Raw genomic sequence first — 9,390 nt, 5'->3', positions numbered from 1 at the left:
AATCCAACAGCGCAGGCCCGGGAGTATTGGGCGCCGGGACACAGCCCGGGATTCGGCCTCCCCCGGGACAGGCAGAGGCCAGGAGGGCCCAGGACAGCGAGGACGCTCCTGCCCCGAGCTGAGCAGATCAGCGGCCCCGCCCTGGAGCCTCCAGGCCCCTGGAGACCGAGAGCTCCGGAGTTACTGGGGGCTGACTCCAGGGCTCCAGAGCTGGCCGCCGCCACTGGGGCTGTTCCTCCTGGGGCCACACGGGGTAAACAGCCCCCACTGAGCCTCACAGTGGCCTCACTGGATAAGTAGCTTAAACATCACTTACTGAGCCCTGCACCAGGCAGGGGGCAGAGCAGCTCCCCCAAGCACTAACACCTGAAAATCAGTACAACAGGCCTCTCCCCCAGAAGACCAGCTAGAAGGACAGAGGAAAAACAAATTATTGACCAAGCAGCCCTGGAAAGTTCCAGGGGAAATCAAGGGACTTAGAGTATACAGAATCAGAGGATACATCCCCTTGTTGTTTTTGTTTTTTTTTTTTTTTGTGTGTGTGTGTGTGTGTTTGTTTTGTTTTGTTTGCTTTTTGATTTGTTCGCTTCCCTCACCCCTTTTTTCCCTTTTTTTCTCTTTTTCTTCTCTCTTTTCTCTTTTTTTCTTCCTTTATTTTTTCTTTTTCTCTTTTTTTTTCCTTCTTTCTCTCTCTTTTCTCCTTTTCCCAATTCAACTTGTTTTTGGACACTCTGCACTGAGCAAAATGACTAGAAGGAAAACCTCACCTCAAGAGAAAGAAACAGAAACAGTCCTCTCACCCACAGAGTTACAAAATCTGGATTACAATTCAATGTCAGAAAGCCAATTCAGAAGCACTATTAAAAAGCTACTGGTGGCTCTAGAAAAAAGCATAAAGGACTCAAGACACTTCATGACTGCAGAATTTAGATCCAATCAGGCAGAAATTAAAAATCAATTGAATGAGATGCAATTCAAACTAGAAGTCCTAATGACGAGGGTTAACGAGGTGGAAGAACAAGTGAGTGACTTAGAAGACAAGTTGATGGCAAAGAGAGAAACTGAGGAAAAAAGAGACAATTAAAAGACCATGAGGATAGATTGAGGGAAATAAATGACAGCCTGAGGAAGAAAAACCTACATTTAATTGGGGTTCCTGAGGGCACCGAAGGGACAGAGAGCCAGAATATGTATTTGAACAAATCATAGCTGAAAACTTTCCTAAACTGGGAAGGGGAACAGGCATTCAGATCCAGGAAATAGACAGATCCCCTCCTAAAATCAATAAAAACCGTTCAACACCTCAACATTTAATAGTTAAGCTAGCAAATTCCAAAGATAAAGAGAAGATCCTTAAAGCAGCAAGAGACAAGAAATCCCTGACTTTTATGGGGAGGAGTATTAGGATAACAGCAGACCTCTCCACAGAGACCTGGCAGGCCAGAAAGGGCTGGCAGGATATACTCAGGGCCCTAAATGAGAAGAACATGCAACCAAGAATACTTTATCCAGCAAGGCTCTCATTCAAAATGGAAGGAGAGATAAAGAGCTTCCAAGATAGGCAGGAACTGAAAGAGGCCAAACCAGCTCTGCAAGAAATTTTAAGGGGGACTCTTAAAATTCCCCTTTAAGAAGAAGTTCAGTGGAACAATCCACAAAAACAAGGACTAAATAGATATCATGATGACACTAAACTCATATCTTTCAATAGTTACTCTGAACGTGAACGGGCTTAATGACCCCATCAAAAGGCGCAGGGTTTCAGACTGGATAAAAAAGCAGGACCCATCTATTTGCTGTCTACAAGAGACTCATTTTAGACAGAAGGACACCTACAGCCTGAAAATAAAAGGTTGGAGACAAATTTACCATTCAAATGGTCCTCAAAAGAAAGCAGCGGTAGCCATCCTTATATCAGATAAACTAAAATTTACCTCGAAGACTGTAGTGAGAGATGAAGAGGGACACTATATCATACTTAAAGGATCTATCCAACAAGAGGACTTAACAATCCTCAATATATATGCCCCGAATGTGGGAGCTGCCAAATATATTAATCAATTAATAACCAAAATTAAGACATACTTAGATAATAATACACTTATACTTGATGACTTCAATCTAGCACTTTCTACATTCAATAGGTCTTCTAAACACAACATCTCCAAAGAAACGAGAGCTTTAAAAGATACACTGGAACAGATGGATTTCACAGATATCTACAGAACTTTACATCCAAACTCAACTGAATACACATTCTTCTCAACTGCACATGGAACTTTCTCCAGAATAGACTACATACTGGGTCACAAATCAGGTCTGAACCAATACCAAAATATTGGGATCGTCCCTGCATATTCTCAGACCATAACGCCTTGAAATTAGAACTAAGTCACAACAAGAAGTTTGGAAGGACTTCAAACACGTGGAGGTTAAGGATCATCTTGCTAAAAGATGAAAGGGTCAACCAGGAAATTAAGGAAGAATTAAAAAGATTCATGGAAACTAATGAGAATGAAGATACAACCATTCAAAATCTTTGGGATGCAGCAAAAGCAGTCCTGAGGGGGAAATACATCGCAATACAAGCATCCATCCAAAAAAATGGAAAGAACTCAAATACAAAAGCTAACCTTACACATAAAGGAGCTAGAGAAAAAACAGCAAATAGATCCTACACCCAGCAGAAGAAGAGAGTTAATAAAGATTTGAGCAGAACTCAATGAAATCGAGACCAGAAGAACTGTGGAACAAATCAATAGAACCAGGAGTTGGTTCTTTGAAAGAATTAATAAGATGGATAAGCCATTAGCCAGCCTTATGAAAAAGAAGAGAGAGAAGACTCAAATTAATAAAATCATGAATGAGAAAGGAGAGATCACTACCAACACCAAGGAAATACAAATGATTTTAAAAACATATTATGAACAGCTCTACACCAATAAATTAGGCAATCTAGGAAGAAATGGATGCATTCTGGAAAGCCACAAACTACCAAAACTGGAACAGGAAGAAATAGAAAACCTGAACAGGCCAATAACCAGGGAGGAAATTGAAGCAGTCATCAAAAACCTCCCAAGACACAAAAGTCCAGGGCCAGATGGCTTCCCAGGGGAATTCTATCAAACGTTTAAAGAAGAAACCATACCTATTCTACTAAAGCTGTTTGGAAAGATAGAGAGAGATGGAGTACTTCCAAATTCATTCTATGAGGCCAGCATCACCTTAATTCCAAAACCAAAGACCCCACCAAAAAGGAGAATTACAGACCAATATCCTTGATGAACATGGATGCAAAAATTCTCAACAAGATACTAGCCAATAGGATCCAACAACACATTAAGAAAAATATTCACCATGACCAAGTAGGATTTATCCCCAGGACACGAGGCTGGTTCAACACTCGTAAAACAATCAATGTGATTCATCATATCAGCAAGAGAAAAACCAAGAACCATATGATCCTTTCATTAGATGAAGAGAAAGCATTTGACAAAATACAGCATCCATTCCTGATCAAAACTCTTCAGAGTGTAGGGATAGATGGAACATTCCTCAACATCTTAAAAGCCATCTACGAAAAGCCCACAGCAAATATCATTCTCAATGGGGAAGCACTGGGAGCCTTTCCCCTAAGATCAGGAACAAGACAGGGATGTCCACTCTCACCTCTGCTATTCAACATAGTACTGGAAGTCCTAGCCTCAGCAATCAGACAACAAAAAGACATTAAAGGCATTCAAATTGGCAAAGAAGAAGTCAAACTCTCCCTCTTCGCTGATGACATGATACTCTACATAGAAAACCCAAAAGCCTCCACCCCAAGATTGCTAGAACTCATACAGCAATTTGGTAGCGTGGCAGGATACAAAATCAATGCCCAGAAATCAGTGGCATTTCTATACACTAACAATGAGACTGAAGAAAGAGAAATTAAGGAGTCAATCCCATTTACAATTGCACCCAAAAGCATAAAATGCCTAGGAATAAACCTAACCAAAGAGGTAAAGGATCTATATCCTAAAAACTACAGAACACTTCTGAAAGAAATTGAGGAAGACACAAAGAGATGGAAAAAATATTCCATGCTCATGGATTGGCAGAATTAATATTGTGAAAATGTCAATGTTACCCAGGGCAATTTACACGTTTAATGCAATCCCTATCAAAATACTATGGACTTTCTTCAGAGAGTTAGAACAAATTATTTTAAGATTTGTGTGGAATCAGAAAAGACCCGAATAGCCAGGGGAATTTTAAAAAAGAAAACCATAGCTGGGGGCATCACAATGCCAGATTTCAGGTTGTACTACAAAGCTGTGGTCATCAAGACAGTGTGGTACTGGCACAAAAACAGACACATAGATCAATGGAACAGAATAGAGAACCCAGAAGTGGACCCTGAACTTTATGGTCAACTAATATTCGATAAAGGAGGAAAGACGATCCACTGGAAGAAAGACAGTCTCTTCAATAAATGGTGCTGGGAAAATTGGACATCCACATGCAGAAGAATGAAACTAGACCACTCTCTTGCACCATACACAAAGATAAACTCAAAATGGATGAAAGATCTAAATGTGAGACAAGATTCCATCAAAATCCTAGAGGAGAACACAGGCAACACCCTTTTTGAACTCGGCCACAGTAACTTCTTGCAAGATACATCCAGGAAGGCAAAAGAAACAAAAGCAAAAATGAACTATTGGGACTTCATCAAGATAAGAAGCTTTTGCACAGCAAAGGATACAGTCAACAAAACTCAAAGACAACCTACAGAATGGGAGAAGATATTTGCAAATGACATATCAGATAAAGGGCTAGTTTCCAAAATCTATAAAGAACTTATTAAACTCAACACCAAAGAAACAAACAATCCAATCATGAAATGGGCAAAAGACATGAAGAGAAATCTCACAGAGGAAGACATAGACATGGCCAACATGCACATGAGAAAATGCTCTGCATCACTTGCCATCAGGGAAATACAAATCAAAACCACAATGAGATACCACCTCACACCAGTGAGAATGGGGAAAATTAACAAGGCAGGAAACCACAAATGTTGGAGAGGATGGGAGAAAAGGGAACCCTCTTACACTGTTGGTGGGAATGTGAACTGGTGCAGCCACTCTGGAAAACTGTGTGGAGGTTCCTCAAAGAGTTAAAAATAGACCTGCCCTACGACCCAGCAATTGCACTGTTAGGGATTTACCCCAAAGATACAGATGCAATGAAACGCCGGGACACCTGCACCCGATGTTTCTAGCAGCAATGTCCACAATAGCCAAACTGTGGAAGGAGCCTCGGTGTCCATCGAAAGATGAATGGATAAAGAAGATGTGGTTTATGTATACAATGGAATATTACTCAGCCATTAGAAACGACAAATACCCACCATTTGCTTCAACGTGGATGGAACTGGAGGGTATTATGCTGAGTGAAGTAAGTCAATCGGAGAAGGACAAACAGTGTATGTTCTCATTCATTTGGGGAATATGAATAATAGTGAAAGGGAATAGAAGGGAAGGGAGAAGAAATGTGTGGGAAATATCAGAAAGGGAGACAGAACATGAAGACTCCTAACTCTGGGAAACCAACTAGGGGTGGTGGAAGGGGAGGAGGGCCGGGGTGGATGAATGGGTGCCGGGCACTGTGGGGTGCTGGGCACTGAGGGGGCACTTGACGGGATGAGCCGGGCACTGAGGGGGGCACTTGACGGATGTTATTCTGGGTGTTATTCTGTATGTTGACAAATTGAACACCAATAAAAAATAAATTTATTATTAATAAATGGAAAAAAATGAATGAAAAACAACAACAATAAAGAGAAAGAGACTCATATATGTGCAGAAAAAAACTAGTGGCTGCGGGATGAGGAGGGGGATAGGTGTAAATTATTTGGTTGAGAAAAAAGATGGTGGTGCAAAAGGAAAGTGAAGGTGGTGATACTAACCAAGGCAGTATTTGCCCCACAGCAAGAAAAAGACATGTAGAGAAGTATGATCTTACAGTCTCAGAAGTACGTTCTAGCAGAGAGTAGTTGGTTGGATAAGCATAGTGTACAGACTTCTTTATACTCCTCCAAAGGCACCAGCAGACCCAGGAAGCTAAGGAAACTCACCCAACTCTGAGGAAGCACAGCACATGGACCTATAAATAGACCTCTTTTTGGCTCCATCTACAGACAAATCAATATTTACTTTTTCAGGAGCAAGCATAGGTCTCACAGCTACTTTCCCAAACAGGACACAGTTCTTAATTCTATTATAAACATCCAAGCGAAGGCAATAAATTCAGTGACTGTGGAGGAAATCCACCAAAATCTGCCCTTCCCTAAACTATTAATTCATCAGGTCCCCCACCTGCTATGTCCTAACAGCAATGTCCCTTGACAGACCAGAAGAACTCTGCACAAAATAAAAGACTGAGCATAAAATGCATTAATCATTTGATTTCCATGCCAGGATCCTGATGTCATCCTAGCAAACCTCAAGAAAGCTTTCAGGAATATATTTGGACAGTCTGGGGCTAGAGACTGGGTCTGGAGGGGAAGACATTCAAATCCCTGTACCCATGCACTAAGATGCAGCATATTATCAAATGAGGCTCTAAGGCTGACAGTGTCTCAGAGAGACCAGAAGAACCATAAAATCTCCAGAAGTCTCCTACCACTTCTCACCCTTCCCACTACACAGCTTGAAGTTCAACTGACAATCGATGTGTACAAATGACATAGATAAGGGTAAGTTCACTGAACAGAGTTCTTCCTCCTCCTCAACACACAGATAAGTTTACTTTTTTCCAGGCTCACCTGTATTTAAATGAGGCTATAAGATTGAATTTGGCCAAAGAAATGGCATGAATTTACTAGGCATAATACTTACAGCCTACTTGATGTCCTCTACACTCTCTCCCTGCCATTCTGGCCAGTTGCATTTAATCCACTGGAGACATGAAGCCCTAGAAATGATGGAACCACACAATGGAAGAAGATAGGTCCCTGAAAGACAGCATGGAAAAGAGCCTCCCCTCCCACATACTTTGAATGGATGTCGTCAAAAAATAAAGTTGTATGTGTTAAATCACTGACACATTGGGATTCTTGGTTTCATCAGTCAGAAACTATCCTGATTAATGCTGGAAATACTGAGAAAATTGACAACCAGTGCTAGAAAGATCACACAACAAAGAAAGCTGACATGTCTACTAAATAATAAATCTAGGGGAAATAGTTGGAACAATTAAAATAGTTGTGTGTGTTTGCAATTGTTGATTCCATTGACAAGTTATTATGATAAGTAGATGAGCTTAGCAAAAAGTTGACTGGTCTTCAAGTAGAAATTAATGATAATAGATAAATTTCATAAATATGGAAACTTGAAGAATTGTCCTACTGCTTGGGAGGTCAAAGGTTAAGAGAAAGTTTTACATTGTAAAACTTTGAAAAACAGACTATTAGAAACCAGCACTGACAGAGCAGATTATGCGTACAGTTGTCTGACTCAAGTCCAAGCCTATATAGACACCATTACCTAAAAAAGCACTGACATGGTGAACTAAGAAAGACAATAAAAAAATGAAAGAAAAAATTTAAATTATGCTTAAGAAAATAGGTGCATTTGATTATTAGTGCTTGGAAATGCCCTGATAAAAACAGGTCAAAAATCTGTTTGGTTTTTGAGGCTGTTTATTGATAAAGACACCTGAACTTAGCTTTTAAAGAAACTTTTTGATTAAGAATTAAAACAATAATTGATCTTAATATTTTATGAGCTGGAAGCAGGCTCCAAATGCAGTAATGAAAAAAAAGTCACATGTTCCAGTGCCTTCATGTTATAATGCCATGGGGAACAATGAAGAAGACACAAGCCCCCAAAGGCAGAACAAGGGGCCATAGAAACAATGGTAAGTTCCTCCCAGAGAACATAACCAATGTTTAGTCAATGTCTAGTCATTTTCCACCACTTCAGTGGGTAAAAATGTTGCAGCACCTGCCACCAAAGTATTCCAGCCTTATCATGGGCAAGTTCCTACTAAACGAATTCCATGCCTCACTTCCAATCTTAATGTCTGGTAGCAGTATCTGCTCCACTATTATCAGTGCAGTGAGGAGAAAAATGACTGGTCCACAAAGAATCACATCAGAACCTGTTGGAGAAGACCCTCACTGCTCGAGATCTTGGACTTCGTGCTGCATACAGTGACTGCATGAAAGCCTGGGTAGTCTCCCTTGGGAAAAGAGTAAGTATATTTTACATGCGAGAATCTCTCTTGTATCATTTCTCTTTAAGAAATGAATATTCAGGGCAGCCCGGGTGGCTCAGCAGAGTTTAGCGCCGCCTTCAGCCCAGGGTGTGCTCCTGGAGACCCCAAACATGTGGGCTTCTCCCTCTGCCTGTGTCTCTGCCTCCCTCTCTCTGTGTGTCTCTCCTAAATAAATAAATAAATAAATAAATAAATAAATAAATAAATAAATAAATAAAATCTTTAAAAAAAAAGAAATGAATATTCAATGACCCAGCTTCACCTATAGGCAACTGGATCAGTGTGGCCAATGGAATGATAGAAAAAGTGATGTAAATCTCTCCCCAATTGAGCCACTAAAACCTCCTACAAGATCCTGAACATTGTCTCCCCTCCATCTCATGACAGCCAAATTCAGAAATACCTGTGGAGATCCATAAGGGCTTAATACATGGAGGATCCATATATGGAAGAAGCTTGCATCTCTAAGTGTTGACATGAACAAAACCCCCATGAATGGGTTTGGAAGAGAAGCAAACTAGTATGTTTACTTAGTTGTTAGTTGCTAGTATGTTAAGTTACTGTGATATCTTTGTTGTAGTAACTAACTTCACAAGTTTTGATGAATTCAATATATGATGGGTTTTGTTGTGCACTGCCTCTGCTATCTATAATCTGAAACACACAAAAAAAACTCAGAACACTACAAATCTGTCTAGGTGAAGTCTAAAAATGTACCTCAATCCCTAGACAATATTTTGGGAAAAATGGATTTAGCTAGCAAACATACCTGATTCCTCTCTCTTGATTCTGGTCTGTTAGCTGAATGACCATTCAGTTAGGTATTCAAAAAGGTATTTTACCTTTTTGTTCTATTCCTTAATCTGCAAAATTTGGAATAATGATAATTCATGAGCTATGTTGACCATAATTTCTCTAAAAATAGTTTATTTCTTAGTAACTATACTAATCAGTAATGTGTTAAACACACATAAAGCACTCAACTAGTTTTTGGCTGAGAGGATAAAGAAGTAAATTAATATTGTTATATATTGTCCTTAGCCAATACTACTAATGTAGCATCTTATTAAATACCAAGATTCAGTCTACTCTCATGAATTCTAGACTCGTGTCATTGATTTG

Source organism: Nyctereutes procyonoides, unplaced genomic scaffold, assembly GCF_905146905.1.
Source record: "Nyctereutes procyonoides isolate TBG_1078 unplaced genomic scaffold, NYPRO_anot_genome, whole genome shotgun sequence".
NCBI classification, from domain to species: domain Eukaryota; kingdom Metazoa; phylum Chordata; class Mammalia; order Carnivora; family Canidae; genus Nyctereutes; species Nyctereutes procyonoides.
This window is presented reverse-complemented; position numbering follows the sequence as displayed.